The following is a 20,580-nucleotide window of genomic DNA, read 5'->3' as shown; positions in this document are numbered from 1 at the left end:
GGACAAGTAATTTATTGTTTCTAAAACTCATATGTCAGTGTTGCCAGTAGCTGTAAGGAAATTTATTGAATTATGGAATCTTTAAGAAATTGAGTATCAGTCTTCTGCACACTGTTTCAATCATTTCATTAAAACATATAGGAAGGTTAAGAAAATTACTGTATATGATATCATTATGCTTTATATAAAGGACTTGAGATAGTTATCCTTCGTTTACCTCTTTAGCTAACCTGGTACAGGAAAGTGATACAATAAGAGAGCTCACCACAGAAGTCTGGCTCCAGTAGATGGTACTAAAAGGACAAAAGCAATTATTATGTAAATCCATATATCCTGAAATAAGAACCTGTCCACATACACCCAAACATCTTACATTGCCATTTTGTGACTGCTTTTCTCTTGAAATATGACCTTGCCTTTCATTTTAGATCAATTTGATCTGTATAATGGTCCTAGTGAATACAGAAAAGGGATATGATTGAGCACTACACAATGATATTTATTCAGAGTATGAAAACCACATCCCATGAGAGTTGATGGCTCTGGTTATTGATTAAAATATCTTGTACACATTTCCCTAGTATCTCAAAAATGTAATAATGAGTCCAATGTGAGTAAGCCAATAAATTCTTTCATGATTTCTTCTCTTTTGCATTGCATATTTTAAGAACATTTAGTTGGAATGGAAGATCAGATAATCTGTGAAAGCTGCCAGTTTCACATTTAGTCACCATTTTCTAGAGGGATATGCCAACCTGATTGATCTTTGAAATTAAAGGTAAAATTGTTTAGTATAGCACATTTGCAGTTCAGGTGTAAGCAGATAGTGAGGTCTGCATATGCCTGGCAAACTAAAGGTACAAGTCACCAAATATGATTTATATCAGGGCTAAGAAGTTTACTGAAATCCAGTTATGTTGTGAATCTGAAAACACTTTGACAGGGGAGAGAAGATGCTGAGTTAATTATGATGTTTGTTGTCCAGACAGTAGCTTGTTCTACTCCACTGGACTCATGCTTGAGGCCTTTATGAAATGTATTTGTAGAAGGAAGAAATAGAACTAAGTACATCAACAATGAAGAGACTTAATGCAGAGCTCTGAGTTTGATCTATGACTACATAGTTATCAACAGTGACATCAAGAGGAACAAAAAATTTCAAATCTGAATTTATGCATAAATAATTTTTAAACCTTTATAATTTTGTAAGCTTTTCTGGTATTCTTAATTGTGGGTAATATTTGCTGCTAATGTTTCTTAACTTGTAAATGCATAATCCCCTTTACATATATTAGATACAGAAATTCCTGAAATTCTGCAGAAATTTCTAGGACCATAGAAGAAAAAAATAAAGAACAGAACGTATAGAGATGTATTTTACAAATAAGGTATAGATAGGCACATATCATCCTTTTTTTAATAGCCAAAGGGAAAATAATAATGATCTTAATCTGATAGAGAAAAAGAAAGAAAGAAAGAAAGAAAGAAAGAAAGAAAGAAAGAAAGAAAGAAAGAAAAAGAAAAAGAAAAAGAAAATAGCTTTGGCATCTCAGAACCTCAGAAGCTTGTAGTTCAGCAGGTGAGATTGGTTGGATAAGGTTGTCCTTGACTCATGCCTTTTGGACTGGTAATCAGTGACTGACAGGAGAAGCCATGCTCATGAGTACATGTAAGATGCCCCAGAAATATTTATAGGATTATTTTGAGAGACTGTAGTTCTTATATCTGAGGTTATAGGAAAGAGGCTGTGACATCCTGGTTAATCCTATTATGAAACCCTATCTCTAAACACAGGTCAGGAGGCTTGAGAAAACTAGATTGTACTTAATCATTGTGGGAGGAAAAAAAAAAATTCCTCTCCTGGTTCTCCAGAAAATCTCACATTAAAAAAAAAAAAGTCCTTTTTTTCAAAAAAAAAAAAAAAGTTCTTCACGATTACTTGTATCTACAAGCTGCTGGGGCAGATAATGGCTGGCCCATTTAATCCTTCATTAGTTTTTGCCATCCTAATTTAACTGTTCCTAAACATATTGGTTAGGCATATTGCAAGGCATTTAGAAACCTGCTTTAGAAACAGTTTTAGAAAAGTTTTACACATATTTAGGCCTCATTAATAAACAACTTTCTCCTTACAGGTTGTCACCCAGCATTAAAGAAAACCCAGAAATTAATGGAAGGGCTGACTGTAATGCAAAATAGCTGAACCTGAGTCGTTAACAAAGGTAAGAATAGATTATGATTAATTTAGCTGCTTTTTTCTTTTTTACCTCACTGCGGTACTTACTTTTTGTCAGAGTCTTGCTGTTCTTCTGATTTTAGAGGTGTGGGGTCTTGGTTTGGTTTTTTGTTTGTTTTTTGTTTTTTGTTTTGTTTTGTTTTTTTTGGAAACCCTGGAGTACTCAGCATGCCACTGAGGCTTCAAGCTCTTATCACCACAAGCAAAACTGTCAGTTCTGAAATACTGCTGAGAAGGAGACTCTCCAGCAAAAAGAAATGCAAAACAAGCACTTCACAGGCTAGTGGGGCAGGTACTGCTAGAAAACTTATTAATGAAGGATTAAATGTATAAAAATAATGCTCTGAGTCCCTGAAGTTTATTATCACTCAAAAACGTAGGATTAGAACTAATCATGTTGGTACATTTTGAGAAATTATGGAAGAATGTTTCGTGTTAGCTCAGCTAACGTTCTTGCTTTGTTCATCTTTCCCTAATCATGTAAAAGTAATGTAAGCAAATAGGATGCACATATTTTAGCACTTTTAAGTATTTTTGTATATAGGGGCATTAAGATAAATATTTTGTGATAAATATTTTTTAATGCTGTTGAAACTTTATACAGAAAATAAATATGAAGATAACAAAAGTTATTATAGAAAATAACTTTAGAAATCTAAGATAGATTCTAACATTTAATTTTTTGAAGCTTTCATCTCACTCATTTTTGATAGAAAGGCCAAAGTACAAGTTATTGCCAAGGATTTTGGTGACTCACATGTGTTAGAGTCTTTGATGTTGAGCAATCTGTGCTTATTTTTGTACATGAACTCCCTTTTTTCTGATAGCTTTAACTATCAGCTGGTGAGGTGGGCAAACAGAAATCCAAAAATCAGAATTGAGTTCCACCATTCTTGTGGCTTTTTTGTGGCTAGGTTGCTGTGGTAGAAAGCACGAGAATACAGAAAGCCCAAGGGTAGAAAACATTTGGGACATGACAAGGCAAAAGCCACCTTGTCCCTTTTCCCTCACGACTATTTGATACTTTCTCAGCAGATGTGCCTGACTTGTTCCTACTACTAATATGGGCACTGACATACTCCTAAAATTGTCATTGTGCAGCCCTCAGAGTATAGTGAAGAGAGGGGTTAGCAAGGAGCACTCAGTAGTGGGAGATCTGCCTGCATGGTTTCACCTGCTTCTCATCCCATCCTGGAACTGCTGTGTTGGCACATCTGTTCCAGGACTGGTGCTGCTATTTGTCCTTGTTAAGTATGTCAGTAAGGAGGCAAAAACTTTTGCATCAACTATCCCCCACTAAAGAATCCAGCCCTTCTTCAGTCTGAACTGGAAAGTTCTCATTTAACAAACATTCCTTCACTCTCCATGGCTTCTCTTTTTAAAATTTTGTTTGAAGGTCCACATATTTTCCTCTTGTGTAGCATATCTTGGTTTGTGTTGGGCTGAGGTATAGAAGTAAGTATTGCTTGCTATTAGTTAACCTATTGATCCATCCTTTGTAGGAATGTATGAAATGTATGTATTTCAATGTTTTGAAACATTTAAAACAATTTTATATCAAAGGAATGGTGAAATTCAATTCTAATTTTTAGGTTTGTGTGCCCACCTTACTAACTGATAATTAAAGCTATCAGAAAAAAGGAGTTCATGTACAAAAATAAGCATAGATTGCTCAACATCAAAGACTCTATACATGTGAGTCATCAAAATCCTTAGTGAGTACTAATTCTTTGGCCCTCCTATTAAAAATGAGTGAGATGAAGTCTTCCTATATGATTAAATATTATTTGGTAATATCATTTTAATGTCTCATAATATCCCATCTATTTTTATGTGACTTGGTTTTGACAATCTTTTCAAGGTCGCATACAAATAAAAATTGGAGGGTGGAGCTTCACATAAACAACATTACTTTAAGTCTCTTATTATTTAAATCTACATGTCATTTTTCAATGATATATCTCCCCTAGACAAAGATTAAAATTAAAATTAGAAGCCTAGCTTACTTAGGAATACAGACACATGAGCCAAATCCAGACATGTCCTCAGAATATTAAATTAGAATTATTTCAGCTCCTCTAGGAAATTTATTATGATTTGCTATCATACTTGGGTAGATTATGTTGCTCACACTACAATGACGGTAAAAATGTTTTTCTATTCCTGAATTTGCTTGTCTCAAGTATATAACAGTCTGGAGGGAAACTTCACAATACTCTGTTCTCTTGTGAGTAAAGAGATCGTATTTTATTCATCTAGGTATCTTCAGAGACTAGAACACCATAGGCATATACTTTATATTTATAGAATGAATGAAACTGGCTTCCACATCTAACGCATTATAAAAATAAAAACTGTTCATTTCAACTTGGTAGTATCAATTTCATTATTGCAATGCTATTAAGCTTTTTTCTAGATATGCTATTATTATATAAGTTAACTTAGTATATTTTTAATTACTATTATATTAGTTAGGGCCTACCAGAGTCATAAAAACATATTAATCTGGAATTATAAAGATAATTTAAAGAAGATATTATTTACAGAGTGTGGAAAGGGTTAAAGGAACAAACCAAAGATATTTAGAAGACCAAGATAAGCTACAACCAGAAGCCATTAACTTCTCTAGGCCCAAAAGTATAAAAGTATAAAAAAGTATAAAAGTATAAAAATGGTGTCTCTGGATCCAAGGGTAGCTGGAACCCTGAAAGGGGGAATCACAGCAAGTCCATCACCAAAGCTCAAAGTGAAGAAACATCCCTATATTTTCCCACCTCCATCATCCAATTTTCTGCTATTGAATCCCTTTGCTAATTCAACCAGAAGCTAGAGGGAAACGTACCCCAGAGATTCAATCCATTAAGATCAACTTCCTGGGGTCAGAAGAGTGAAGAGAAGGCAAAAATTGATTGTAAAATAAGTAAAAAAAACATCATACTTTGTCGCAGACTCTAGGTCTAAATTTTTCTGTTGTTTAGCAAGAGAGCAGGATTCAGGATGAAAGACGAGAGATGGCTAATGTCCAAGAAATGACAAGAGCCCCAAATAAGCGTCCTTGCCCTGTTTTTATTAGGATCAGAAGGCTTACAAACATGGAGATGGACGTGCACAAAGGGACAATGAATCTGTGAACATTAACTTGTGGACGTGAGGGAAAGGGGGTCTTGAAGATATTCTTCGTTAGGGGTTTGGGTTAACACAAAACAAAATCCTGGCACCAGGCAGTTGGGAGGAAGGTTGTTTACAGCAGACATGAGGCAGCACCTCTGTTTATCTTAGCTAGCCTAGGGGATGAGATAGATAGCGGAAATAACCTCAGGGTTGACTAGGCACCTTTTCTTTTGTTAACCATCTCCTTTCTGGGCTGCTCTGCCTACAGTGCAGCAGTCCATAGTCCAATTCACAGTGCTCTTAATGTTTTGTCACACAAAAAGCACTTTTTAAAATGATTTAAATTTATATGTAGTATTGTATTATCATTATTATTTGAATGGCAATGATAATAGCAGCTCTTTAACTCTGATGAATACCTTAAGTATTTACTTCTACAATTAGCAATCACCCTATATTTTCATTTTGACCCCTTGTTTACAGAAACAGTACAAACTAGTAATTTTAACTTTGATGAAAATTTAAATTATTAACCTTCATTAACTTTCTCACATGTCTAATTATTTAATTTTTTCCTAAGTTTATATGACAAAGATAACATGACAAATAATCATGAGCCACATTACATTTTGTATCTTTTTAAATGTATGGCTAAGAGTGAATTGATTTAAAATGACTTGTGTATACTTCACCAGGAAACAACAGGGTAAATTATTTTTTATCCTAATTAACATAGCAGAATTAAATTGTGCAATAGACAAGACACAGGGACTATTACTAAAGTCCTCAAGTCACCTTATAAAATGAGTAAGATATTTCAAAAAATATACTAATCCTAACAATATACCACTTTGCAATATTGATTTGTTGATCTTAAAAAACAAAACAGCCAGTTATTTTACCAGCAAAGTGAATTCACTTTGGAATAGCAGGGGATTTGCAATTTGGATATGGAGACTATGATGAACCATAGACAAATCCCCAAAACAGAGGAGAGGAGCTCGCTCTTATAGGGGAAAGGAAGAAACTGGAAGAGGCTGCTTCACAGAGTTCTCATTGACTGAACTGTTGCCTGGGCAAAGAGAAATTCTCTCTTCCTGCTGCTGGGAAATGCAGAGTAATCTTCCCATTGAGTAATGTGAGGTATGCTTCTTAAGGCAAGTAGAAATGTATCAGAGCTCCCCCTGAGGTCCCAACTCCATTTTAAGTGAGGTTTTCTTTATTTATTTTTACAGATGCAACAAGTAATACATTCCAAAAGGTTTGTTATGAACTCATATGAAATTCTTAACATTTTCCCCCTAGAAATAGTGGTGGTATTATTATCAGAGTTAATAGTACAACTCAAATATCACCTCCTCAAAAAAAAAATCTTATCACTTCCTTTAAATATTATAGGAAATTATAAGTTTTCTATCATTCCTATGTTTACTCCCTATAAACTTGTTTGATTTTTTTAATTATACATGCCCTACTGTACTGTAAAGAGATATACCTTTGTTTGCTCATAAACACTATCATACAATACAGTGCCTTCCACATAGTAGGTACTTAATGTGTAGTCTGAGTGGATCAATGAATAAATGATACAAGCTAAGCTACTAAAGTCTTGATTTGATCATAAGATAAACTTGATCTAAGCAATTGTATGGGAAGAATTCTACAGTCTACAATGTATAGAGAAATGCAAAGAATCTAGAATAAGCAAAGCAATTTTTTTAAAAGAAGAATATTCTAGTAGTAACACCACCTGATGTCAAGACTTATTGTAAAGAAGTAATTGTCAAGACAGGATGGCATTAACTTGATTATGTTGAGGTAGACAAATACTCAAATGGGTCAGAATAGAGTCCTGAAATATACCCATACATACATGGAGGCTTATTTTTGACATGGATGCAAAAGCAACCCTATGGAGATTTTTAAGCATGTGGTGCTAGATATCCACATGCCAATAATAACACTACAGAAATATCTATCTATATCTATATCAATACCACTTACTGTTTTTAAGAAGTAACTCAAAATGGATATCACTGACTTAAATATAAACCTACACCTATCAACCTTCTACATTGACTTTCTAAATTTGACCTTGAATTAAAATACCTTACCTTCAATACGAATATCATTATTATAAATCAACAAGTTGATAAATTGAATTTTATCACAAGATTAAAACTATTAAATTAAAAGCCACAGACTAGGAGGAAATCTTTGCAAAACATATATCTAGTAAAGGACTTATTTCCAGAATATGTAAATAACTCTCAAATACAACAATTATAAAACAAATTTTAAAAGTAATTATATGAACACCTGGGTGGCTCAGTTGGTTGAGCATCGGATTCTTGATTTCAGCTTGCATCGTAATCTCATGGTTCATGAGATCAAGCCCCATGTCGGGCTCCACACTAGCAATGTGGAGCCGACTTGGGATTCTCTCTCTCCTCTCTGTCTTATGCTGTCTCTCTCTCTCTCTCTCTCTCTCTCTCTAAATAGATAAACAAAACACTAAAAAATAAAAATAATTATAAAACAATTATTTTGTTTTTAATTAGCAAAAGCTTTGAACACACACTTAACTGAAGGAAATACATGGTTGACAAACACACAAAAAAATGTTCAACATCATTAGTCATTAGGACATGCAAATCTAAATGACAATTTGATACCACTATACATCAGTTAAAATGCCTAAAATTAAAAGACTAGCCATACCAGGGCACCTGGGTGGCTCAGTTGGTTGAGCATCCGACTTAAGCTCAGGTCATGATCTCATGGTCCATGAGTTCAAGCCCCGCATCGGGCTCTGTGCTGACAGTGCAGAGCCTGCTTGGGATTCTCTCTCTTTCTCTCTGCCCCTACCCCGCTTGCTCTCTCTCTGTCTCTCTCTCTCTCTTTCAAAATAAATAAACTTTAAAAAAAATTTTTAAAAAGACTAGCCATACCAACTCTCTTAGAATGTAGAATGCTCATTTACTGCTGGTAGAAATGTAAAATGATACATCATTTTGGGAAACTTCTTGGTGTTTTCTTCTGAAATTAGAAGAAGAAAGAAAAATTTATGCTTGATGTATTATTACATTGTTATAAAATCCTAGAATATGAAAACTCAAATACAAGAAGATTAGTGGTTGCCAAGGGACTAGTAGGGAGAGGAAGGAAGGATTGCATTAGAAATTTATCAAAATATACACTTGAGGGGCACCAGGGTGGGTCTGTTGGTTAAGCCTCGAATTCTTGATCTTGGCTCAGGTCATGATCTCACAGTTTGTGAGTTCGAGCCTTGCATGGGGCTCTGTGCTGGCAGTGCAGAGCCCGATTAGGATTCTGTCTCTCCCTCTCTCTGCCCCTTCCCCGCTTGCACTTTCTCTCTGTCTCAAAATAAATAAACTTTAAAAATACATATACACTTGAAATATGTGCAAATGACTATATATACTATATCTCAATAAATATCTCAATAAAGTTGTAAGAAAGACAGTAATGCTACTTTTATGCAAATTACCAAGTTCTAAAGTCACAGAGACAAATTAGTTTTCCAATATCACCATTCCATAAGTGGTATAACAGGTATTGAATGCTGAATTCTGATTTCAAATCTCATTTTCATTCACTATTTCACAAACGTTTGTTGAACACTTATTTTACTAAACCACTAAATCAAGCACTGAGGATACACTTATTTAAAAAACAAGGAAAGAAAAAAGTTAGTCTACATAACAGCAGTTATGTAATAGACACTTTAAACATTTTTTTTTTCCTTTATTTTGTAATGACTGAAACAAAACAGAGCTACAACTGCAGCTTCTGGAAGAACCATTTGTTCTTGCAGGTCTTGTATATCTCCTTGAACTTGACCTTGGCCCCTCATCAGGCTTTACATTTAAGAGCAGAGTTTCTGAACACATCCTTATTGCTGACAGTTTTGTCCAAGAGGATATCCACAGGGTGCCTTGTGGGCATGAGGTGATTGTAGTTATAAACTTCCACAAAAGATTCAATCTTTGACCTCTTCCTGCCTATGGTAGCTGTCACTTTTTAGGGATAGCAGTCAATTCCAGACACAAGAGCATGGCTATAGAGGTAGCTTGAGGTGGCAATCACGAATGTTCCTCACAAGGACTGCTTTGCCTTGGAAGTAGCTCTTTGCTGGGACCATCACCACCATCCCAGGTTTCACAAACTTGCCCTTGTTGACACCAGCCATCCAACCCTTATAATATATACTTCTGCACAAAGACAGACAATAAACAATATGCATATTACTTTTTTTAATGTTTTTATTTATTTTTGAAACAGAGAGAGACAGAGCATGATCAAGGGAGGGGCAGAGAGAGGGGGAGGCACAGAATCTGAAGCGGGCTCCAGGCTCTGAGCTGTCAGCACAGAGCCCGATGCAGGGTTTGAACTCACGGAGTGTGAGATCATGACCTGAACTGAAGTCAGATGCTCAACTGAGTAAGCCACCCAGGCATCCCACAATATGCATATTAATTTAAATAAAGTATTATATAGTGATAAGTGCTGGGGGATAAACCAGGGAAAGTTAGAAAATGTGAACATATGATATTTAATTTGAATGGTCAAGAAAGGCTTTAAAAATTACCATTTTAGTAAAATTCTCAAATATAATTAAGAAGTCAGTCATGTCAATAGCTATAAGAAGAGCATTCTAGAAAGAGGAGACGAGTGAGGATAAAAACTCTAGGCATGGGGGTTATTTTGCTTGTTTGTTTTTGTTTCTGATGAGTAACAGAAATAGTAAGGAGGCCAGTGTGTCTGGAGCAGAATAAGAAAGAGGGCAGGTGCAGATTATTCAGGGACCTAATAAAGCAGATAAGAAGGATGGATTGAAGCCTAGAAAGTCTTCAGCTTTACTTTACAGTAGAGTATTTTGAGAAGAGAAACAGTATAATCTGATTTACATTTTACAAGGTTTGTAAATGTTATTTACACCAAAGGACTCTTTCTGCTCAAACTTACCTCACTCTTGTAAATTATCACATTATTGAATATTATGATCACGTGAATACATTTTGATCATGATGTCCTATAAATATCATAGAAGTAATGTTCTAAATATTATCATTGTCTGCTTTGTTTTTGGTAACCTCTTAAAAAGATTAGCCTATTTCCTAGTCCTGAAGTATTCTCTTGATGTAAATTTATTCTTTAGGAATCATTTTCCCATTGTAAGGCATTGAAACTGAACTCAAACTGTCTTAAGAATAAAAGGGAGTGTGGCTTTATTGGACCATATAACAGAACTAGCTTCATGCTTGGATACAGTAGTTCATAAGAAGGTATCAGTTCTTTATCTTTTCTGTAGATTTGTTTGCCTGTTTGTTGACTTTATTCTCTAAGAGATTCTCAATACCTGGGGAAAATTACCCCCGTTTGCAACACCAAGAAGCATTCCAATGGCTTAATGAATCAGCAGCCTAAAATATCATATCTTTATCAGTGACTATACATCAAACACATTGAAATTTTCTCAGTGGACATATTTGGTTGGTATGGCCAATCCTGAGCCTAATGCTGTGGCCAAGAAGCTAAGTTGTCTACTTGATTGACATGAGCTTAGCTGTATGATCTGGAAAAATAATTATGATTTACAGCCACAAATCTAAGTAACATATCTTATTCTTATGGTATGTGAAGGACATGCCACTGTGACTTTCAGCCATAGGAAATGAAGAAGTGTCAAGTAAAGAAAAACATGAGTTCTACATAAGAATATTAGAGCAATGTTGTCAAAGAAACATGTAGGAAAGTTTAATAGGAGATAACACTCTCAGTACTATAATCCAAAATGGGCATGTCAGAGGAACCAATGGTAGGTTAAATTAAGAGGAATTCAGGGAACAAATGGTATAATGTTTTTTGTTATATAAAGCAGTCTTGCATATGGTTGTGTTACCACTTTAAATCTGCCAAAGTCTAACTCACTCGGCCTTCAGATATTTCACTGCGTGTAAGAAGTATATTTGACTTCAGGTACATTAAAAAAAAATAAAGTATGTGTGTGCACATGTGTGTGTAAGTATACATGTATCCATAAACTAACGTAAGTTAATGTATGGTATGCATGTAGGCAAAAGTACATTGGTAGAGATTATGGCTTTTTTTCTAACAGCACAGAATCTAGCACATAGAAAATACTCAATAATTTTTCAGTGAAGTCTTCTTAAATCAGCCTGTAAATAAATGTTTCAGAAATAACCATGAACTGCAAAGATTGTTTCTAATATATTTATTCTGGTGTGTAATAGCTTCTAATATGTAGTAATGCTTTCTTTTTTAAAAAAAGGAGTTAAATCCTAAGAGGTGATGCACTTTAAAATTCCTCTAATTGTTTTTTTTTCTTTATTCACTTTTATTCTGTAATTTAAGTAAAAAGTATCTTAAATGTTAAATTATTAATACAAGATCAAAAGCAAGATTTAAAACACAAGCGTATTATCTATGTTTTAATTGTCTTCTTATCCTGTTTATTTTCTGTCTCCTTACTTGTGAGAAGAGAAACTTACTCTTATTTTAACTTTATTTTAAGGTGCTATTATATTCAAAGTGAACTAATTTTGCACCACTTTATTAAACACATTCACATTCATTCATTTCATATGAGCACCTTGTGACTATTGTTTTACCTCCCTAAATCGTTTTATATAGACACAAAACACTTCTGCTTAATTTGATGATACCATCTCTACCAACGTATTAGGCAGCTGTGACAGATGCAATTTAGTTTTTTCCACATATTGGTGACTAAGATGGACTGATGTTACACGAACTTCCTAATGTTCCGATTTCCAATGCATACATTTTACACAAACTGCCAAACATAGGTCACTGGATACTCCTGAGTAGAAGACAATGAAATAAAATGAAAAATGAAGTCTTAGAGTTTCTCTATCCTGGGTAGTGCAAAATCACGACAATACATTTTATATTTTTCATTAGAAGTGGCATGTGAATCAGCCCACACATTAAAATCCAAAAATTTTATTGTCAAAGAATGCAGCAGAAACTAAATCATTAATTTCATTGGATGGGTACACTATCTTATTACCCTGAAAGATATGTCTTTCTCAACTGTATACATTTTAAAAAGAGAAAATACAAAGAAATCCCTTGTTTATAAATCTCAATTTCCTATGAAAACATTCTTTAAAACTAAAATTATCATTTTGTTCCTTATTTATAAGTACTTGACATTGCAGCAAACATGTTAGATATGTTTATGATTGCAAAACAAGTATGTGACCAGTTTTCTTTATGAAGCATGGAAGAAGTCATTTCTCTATTCTGTTAACAGATTTCATTCACTTGCTATCTTCCCCTTTCAAAATATAATATTTTGTGTCTCTATGTTCAGGATATAGATCTGTCACTAATACACACACAACAAGTGCATTGCTTTTGATGTGACCTTTTTCTAAGGAAACCATCCCCATATACTGCCAGGCATCTTTTCTCAGCGATATCCAGATATGAACTCAATTGGCAAAAGGCTTTATTGTGGGGAACTTTGCACATTGTTCTCATCACTTTTAAGGCATTTCAAAGCCTACACAGCTGTAAAATTGTTTTATCTCTTTTTTCCCCCAATAAGGATTAGCTGAGGTCCAGGGAGTATTATAAGCCTGATAAAGCTTTGAGTGCTTTTATACTGAACTTGGAATGAGTCCAAATATCTCTAACTCCAACATATCAAACTTAAAAGTATTGCAAAAAGCCCAAGTGGTTCAACAATCCTCAACCACCTTCAGGACTAAAGCACTTATCTCTCCAGCTGTTGGAAGTGTAGTCTTGCAGCTGAGTCTGTCTGAAAAAATTGCACTAAGTGTAAGAGAGCCACCTCACCAAGATTATGTATCTTTCTGGAAATGTAGTCCACATCCAATGAATGTCCAGAACAGGGATGGTAAGTAAGGTGGGTTGACATGAGGAACTGTTAAAAGGCTTACTCCTTTTCCCTCCATTCATGACAACCCTGAAGGAGATTCATCTTTATTCTAGTGGGACTGACTGGTCTTTGCTGCAGTGGCATGCAGTTCTTATTGTCCCTCTGCCCAGGCCTGTTCGTGTGTGTGTGTGCGTGTGCGTGTGCGTGTGCGTGTGTGTGTTTAACTCTCTCATGGATGTTATTCCTGAAAACAACAAACTTCTTGCATACAAATATCTATAGCACAGCCTGTTTCCCAGAGAAGTTGGCTAGCAACACAACTAAATTAAAGTAAGAATATGCAATTCCATTTCTTAAAAAAAAAACCTTGAGATTAATGAAGAAAATCTTATATCACTACCTTCAGTATGTGAAATTATAGTGGACAGAATAAAATTATAGGCTGTTTTTGGATGGTATTGTCACAGGGACTAAGTGCACATTTATTTCCTTGATTAGCTTTATAATTCTAAGGCTGAAGTACAAAAGTTTAAAAAATGATGTTGACTCTGTTTCTGTTTTTGAGTTTATTTATTTTCAGACAGACAGAATGACCAGGGGAGGGGCAGAGAGAAAGAAGAGAGAGAATCCCAAGCAGGCTCCATGTTATCAGCATGGAGCCCGACATGGAGCTTGAATTCATGAGCCATGAGATTATTACCTGATCTGAAATCAAGAGTCAGATGCTTAATCCACTGAGCCACCCAGGCTCCCTGAGGCTATTTCTTTACACTTATATATTCTTTCAATACTGACCCTTTAAAAAAAAAATGTTGAATCCACTTCTCTCTCTCTCTCTCTCTCTCTCTCTCTCTCTGTGTGTGTGTGTGTGTGTGTGTGTGTGTGTGTGTTTGGAAGTGGGAGGTAAGTTTAAAATAAGTTTTAAATTACACAATATTAGACCTAATTATGATATACATGTTTAGCATGTGCCTAAAAAGTGTTGCTTTGATTTTATATATTTTTTGATTTTATCATTTTGAAAGTTTTATTTTCAGAGTTAAAGAGAAGCTTAAAAATATTTGGGCGCTTAGTGACTTCCTTCCCTTTGTCCAGTTGTAGTCATTTTTCCTCTACCCTTTCTGTGTTTCTCATTGTAAAGTCTTTCAAATATTAACAAATTGGCTCCAGGAGGGTAATAATTTACTATCCCATCAACAATGTAGGAGAGTGCTCATTTTACAATGTTAACTATGTGGCATATTATCTTTTTTTCCCTTCATCAACATAATGGATGAAATGCAATATACTCCACTGTTTATTTTACCTTCTAAAACTATTGAAATTGAAAATATTTGTACATGGATGTCCAAAAAATAGTGAGATGACCTTTGGGACCCTGTCACAATATAAATTAATATAAAAATTTCTCCTGTGCTACACCTGGGTTAGTGTCTTGTGGTTGCCCAAAGGAAGGCAAGATTAACCCCCAATCCAGAATTCAGTTCAAATATCGAGATAGATTATGCTACCCAAGAACTAAGAGGTATAAGAACACTTATTACTCACATTATAAGGTTTTCTTGGGAGAGCAAGCAGACCTACACCAATGTACAAAAACGGCTTAATATAGCAAAGAGGGACAAATGGCTTGGGGTTTTATAGTGATTAGAGGGCAGTTTCAGGTTTAGAGTCCCCTTCATTGTCCTGGATTTTGTGGGATTTGAAGTTTCTACCAGAACCAAAGGAAGGAGCCTGTGGACTTTTAAATGAGCTTGCTAAGGTGTTGGGCATAAAGAAGTCTTGGGCTTAAAGTATATCAAAAGTCAAACATCAAAAATGCAATCAGACTCTTTCAGTTAAAAAATAAAGTGAAATAACAAGTGCTGGAAATAGAGAAGGAACTCAAAACTACAGAGGAAAGAGCAAACTGACATCCTAAGAAGACCATGGGTACTGTAAACTGTGGAATCTGATTGACTGAGACCATGGAATGACTTTATGTCTTCACTTAAGGGAAATGGGAGTGACATTCCTCAAACTCTGAAGTGCTGCTCCACAACTTAAAAATAAATTACTAAATCAACCAACATTCTCAACTCACCTCTAGCTACAGTGATTGCAATGATGTTTGTCATCTACTGTGACTTTGACTTTTAAAAACTACTCCTTTGAGAGAAATTAAAGCCTTAAATCTGAAACATATGAATTTTATAATCAGGGTTCAAAATTTACAACATACCTTCAGTACTGGAATATACAGGCAAACAATTACTATAGAAACTGACTAAGGACTTGTGAAGTTTCTTGAACTCTGTAGGAAGCAAGTTGTAGAAAAACACTTACAAATGAAAGATGAAACCATAGGATGAATAAAATGACAATGAGCTTATCTTAAAAGATTTAAATAAAACAAGATCAAGAAAATGAGCCCATAAAAAAGCAGGAACAAAAGCCCAAATAATTAATATACATTGACCAATTTAGAATGAATAAAATACTAACATGTTTGTTTTTTCTTTTATTTTTCTACAAGTTAAATAAAAACATTCCAGCTAGATAACATGCAGTGCAATATTTATTTCACATGTAGAATCTAGTGATTCAACATTATATACAACACCCAGTGCTCATCACAATTGTCCTCCTTATTACCCATCACCCATTTAACCCATCCTCCCATCCCCACCCTTCTTGTAACAAGCCCTTAGTTTGTTCTCTATAGTTAAGAGTATGTTTCTTGGTTTGCCTCTCTCCCCACCATCCCCATGTTCATGTGTTTTGTTTTTTAAATTCCACAGATGAGTGAAATCATATGGTATCAGTCATTCTCTGTCTGATTTAGCTTAGCATAATGCACTCTAGCTCCACCAACATCATTGCAAATGGCAAGATTTCATCTTTTTATGGCTGAGTAATATTACATTATATATGTATATGTATATATATAACACTTCTTCTTTATCCATTCATTATTTAATGGATATCTGGGCTCTTTCCATAATTTGGCTGTTATCAGTAAACTAGCATGTTTAAAAAAGATTTAAGAAGGACCTCAGAGAAATCATGCCATGTCAAGAGAAAAGCAATAATGAAGAAAAGAAGAGAAATTATAAAACAAATAAAATATGGTTATCAAAATTAAAAAAGGAATGATTTGTCATGTTAAATGGGGCAAGATCATACCCTCCATGATAAAGATATTTTAAAAATACATTGATCTTGTCCTCTCTCGCTGCTATAAGCGTGACCACCAGTATGAATGACACAGTAGCTATCTAGGAAGTTCATGGCCATCCTAATACATCAGCAGAAGCAGATGGTTATTGATGTTCTTCATCCCAGGAAGTCAACAGTAACTAAGACAGAAATTCAGGAAAAAATTAGCCAAAATGTACAAGACTACATCAGATGTCATCTTTGTATTTGGATTCAGAACCATTTTGGTGATGGCAAGACAACTGGCTTTGACATGTTTTATGATTCCTTTGGTTATGCAAAGAAAAATGAACCTAAATATAGACTTGCAAGACAGGGTCTGTATGAGAAGAAAAAGAAGTCAAGAAAACAGCAAAAGGGATCCATGAACACAACGAAGAAAGTCAGGGGAACTGCAAAAACCAATGTTGGTGCTGGCAAAAAGTGAGCTGGAAATTGGACAACAGAAAGAGTAAAGAATCTGCAGTGACTATCGGTGGTGATGGTGTATATTTGTCATGAGATGATTAATAAACTAAGAACTTAAAAAAATACATTGATCTCCAAAAAATGCATTGATGGACATAAAACAAAGGGACACAGAAGTTGCCTGAAAGAGTTCCTGACCAAAGTCGGGACAGTTTGAACACCAAAATGAAGTAGGTATAATACCTCAAGGCATAACATGAATATCAATGTGTTGATACTAATAAACATACATAATTGAATAAACAAATTGATGGGACAGAAGAAACAAATCTCTGATGCAGAAGAATTCCAAATAATATACGTAGATACTCTTTGCTTTGCGTGGAAGATATAAACACCCACTCTTTAATTCTGGGCTGTGCACACCGACTTCTTCCTCACAAGTACCATGTGGAAATGATCAAAGTCTAACTTTATAGTGTAGAAGTCTAACACTCTTCAGTCAGGTGATAAATATCTACAGTATAGATCATTAACAGTATGCACCCTTGATATGATGAGTTCAAAATATTACTTCACCTCTCAGGTGTTTCTCCTAAAAACCTATAACCCCAATCTAATCACGAAAAAAAAAAAACACCATATACATAACAATATAAGAGCATCTTCCAAAATACCAGGCCAGTAATACTCAAGACTTTCAAGACCATCAAAAACAAGAAAAGTCAGAAATTGTCACAACTAAGAGGAGTCTATGGAGACATGATAACATAAGGTAATATGGTATCCTGGAGGCAATCTTCCTAACCTAGATATATTTATACATGTGTCAATATTGGCCCCAAACAGACTGGTCCTCACTGTTAGCAGCTTTCTTCATTAATGTGGGGCTTTTTAAGAAGTAGCTAAAATGCTTGCTTGTGTTCTAAAAATTAGTTTAAGTTGCATTTTTCAATTATTTTGTGTGTGTGTGCTATTTCCCTTGTCTTAATGGAGAGTAAAGAGAAAAGACCAGTATGATCAGAATGCATGTGTGAGGGAGATAAATGAAATCACAAAACTTGCAGAGTGTAAACTTTTTATTCTCTACTCTCCACAAGTTGTACTATGCTCCAGTTTGAATGGAAGGGGGAAGATCTCAAACCATCCCAATTATTAATTTAGCCACCTGTTTTTCCTCATAATTTAAGGACCCTTACTTTGAAGACAGTGAAGATATTCTCTGAGCATTTAAAATCAAAACTATACTGAAAATGGGATTAAAATCTCCTACCTAGAACATACATACTGCCTAAATTTATGCTATACAACAGGCCATGTCAAGTTAGCTTTTCTAATGTGCTATGGTTTCTCTTTCCCGTTTTCCACCCCTTACTCCTCGCAGCTCACCTCACATTCAGAATTCATGCCAAATTTTGTAATATAGCGAAGTAAAGCCAAAATTTTGTAATGCAGATAACAAAATAAAAATGAAGCCAAAATTCAACCAAGCGTCTTACATTAAAAAAAAAAATTAAACCTTTAGAAGTATGCTTCTCAATACTTAGTAATTTCAAATCATTATAAAAAGAAAATATAAATGACAAAGAGACAATAAATCCTTCATAAAATAATGTTAACATTTGCTACATCTACTTCCAGGTATGTTTGTTTTTCTGATTTTGTTCATACAACAGATACTGAAGAAACCCTTTTGTAGTGGAAGATCGGCTTAATAATCACTTTTGTCTGAAAACCGCCGTCTCACAGCACTGGGTGGGGACCACCATATTTGAATTACTTATCTGCTACACTGTGTGGCCAGGATTTGTGATAGGGTTGGAAACCTGCTGAAAATAAGTGTAATGATTCATGCTCTGGTGATTTGAAATTATGAGTGAGGGATTCTAGTTTCTTCTGAATATTTTTTTTAAATTGTAATTATTTAAATGTGGCCTGACATATTTTACTGTATTCACACACACACACACACACACACACACACACACACACACACACACACCTGTTCCAAACTGCTTAAAAAGGAATAAATTAGATATGGATTGGAGGGGTGGGACTCACATTAGACCCCAAGAGAAAGAAACTGAAAGAGTGGCTTTCTGAGCTCAAGACCATGTTCCCATTCCTCATTTCCCTCTTTTGGGAGATTACAATCCTTTTGTATATGAAGTTTAATAAACTCCTTACTAGAAGTTTCATTTTGTTGCTTAGAATGTCTCAAGTTTGTTTCTTTACTTGGGACAAACAAATCTGAAATGAAATACATTTTACTTTATAACTTACTTTTATCATCTTTAAAATATAAATATTGATTGTGCTAGGGAAAAGTAATCTTCAAATTTATGTATAAACTTGATCTTTTAATATATTTAAAAAAATAACATTTCATAACAGGAAAAAAGCCTTGCAAATGTTTTCATTATACTAATATGCACAATTAAGAAAATGGGTATTAATTAAACACAAGCACACAAAACAATAATTTGTCAATAAAAGAGGTATAAACAGAAGTCTAACCATAGACTTCATTAGAATTTCTGCTTAAGAACTTATTTCAATGTAAATATATTTAAATCTTGGCTAAGCTAAATAAACCAAAGAATAATGTTGCAGCCTATTTATCCATAAAACATGTTGATTCATGTGTTTCTTTTAAGGGGGTAATCATGCCGTTATCAAGGGGAAATTTTTCTTTTTTTTTTTTGATATGAAATTTATTGTCATATTGGTTTCTATACAACACCCAGTGCTCATCCCAATAGGTGCCCTCCTCAGTCCCCATCACCCACCCTCCCCTCCCTCCCACCCCCATCAACCCTCAGTTTATTCTCAGTTTTTAAGTCTCTTATGGTTTGGCTCTCTCCCTCTCTTTTTTTATCCTTCCCCTCCCTCATAGTCTTCTGTTAAGTTCCTCATGATCCATATAAGAGGGAAAACGTATGGTATCTGTCTTTCTCTGTATGACTTATTTCACTTAGCATAACACTCTCCAGTTCCATCCACGTTGCTACAAAAGGCCATATTTCATTCTTTCTCATTGCCACATAGTACTCCATTGTGTATATACCACAATTTCTTTATTCATTCATCAGTCGATGGACATTTAGGCTCTTTCCATAATTTGGCTATTGTTGAGAGTGCTGCTATAAACATTGGGGTACAAGGGCCCCTATGCATCAGCACTCCTGTATCCCTTGGGTAAATTCCTAGCAGAGCTATTGCTGGGTCATAGGGTAGATCTATTTTTAATTTTTTGAGGAACCTCCACACTGTTTTCCAGAGTGGCTACACCAGTTTGCATTCCCACCAACAGTGCAAGAGGCTTCCCATTTCTCCACATCCTCTCCAGTATCTATAATCTCCTGATTTGTTCATTTTAGCCACTCTGACTGGCCTGAGGTGGTATCTCAGTGTGGTTTTGATTTTTATTTAAGGGAAAATTTTCCCAGTTAGGTAGCCAAAGTAATAATCTAGCCAGAGCAAGATTATTTGACTTCAAATTATATCTCACCTTCTTGATATGTGAGCCACCAGGAAGAAGCATTTTCCAAATCAGCTGATGCATCCTGAGATGGCTAGTCAAAAAATGGTTTCAAATAGTTTCAATCTGGTAATTTAATTGTTTCTTGCCCATCACTCTTTATTCAATGTATTAAAACAATATAAACAACTCAGAAAAAAAGTAACAATATGCAGAAGCAAAGTTGAACCA

At 34.8% G+C, this 20,580-nt stretch overlaps 2 pseudogenes; one reads left to right on the top strand and one right to left on the bottom strand.

Moving 5' to 3' along the window:
- Positions 1–9,145: 9,145 nt before the first annotated feature.
- Positions 9,146–9,560, bottom strand: LOC109278062 (60S ribosomal protein L27-like; annotated as a pseudogene).
- A 6,939-nt stretch (positions 9,561–16,499) lies between these two features.
- Positions 16,500–16,887, top strand: LOC109278078 (40S ribosomal protein S24-like; annotated as a pseudogene).
- Positions 16,888–20,580: the final 3,693 nt, after the last annotated feature.

Source organism: Panthera pardus, unplaced genomic scaffold, assembly GCF_024362965.1.
Source record: "Panthera pardus isolate Hobbes unplaced genomic scaffold, ASM2436296v1 HiC_scaffold_7, whole genome shotgun sequence".
NCBI lineage: Eukaryota > Metazoa > Chordata > Mammalia > Carnivora > Felidae > Panthera > Panthera pardus.
The sequence above is the reverse complement of the archived record's forward strand: the minus strand, read 5'-3'. Positions and strand labels throughout refer to the sequence as shown.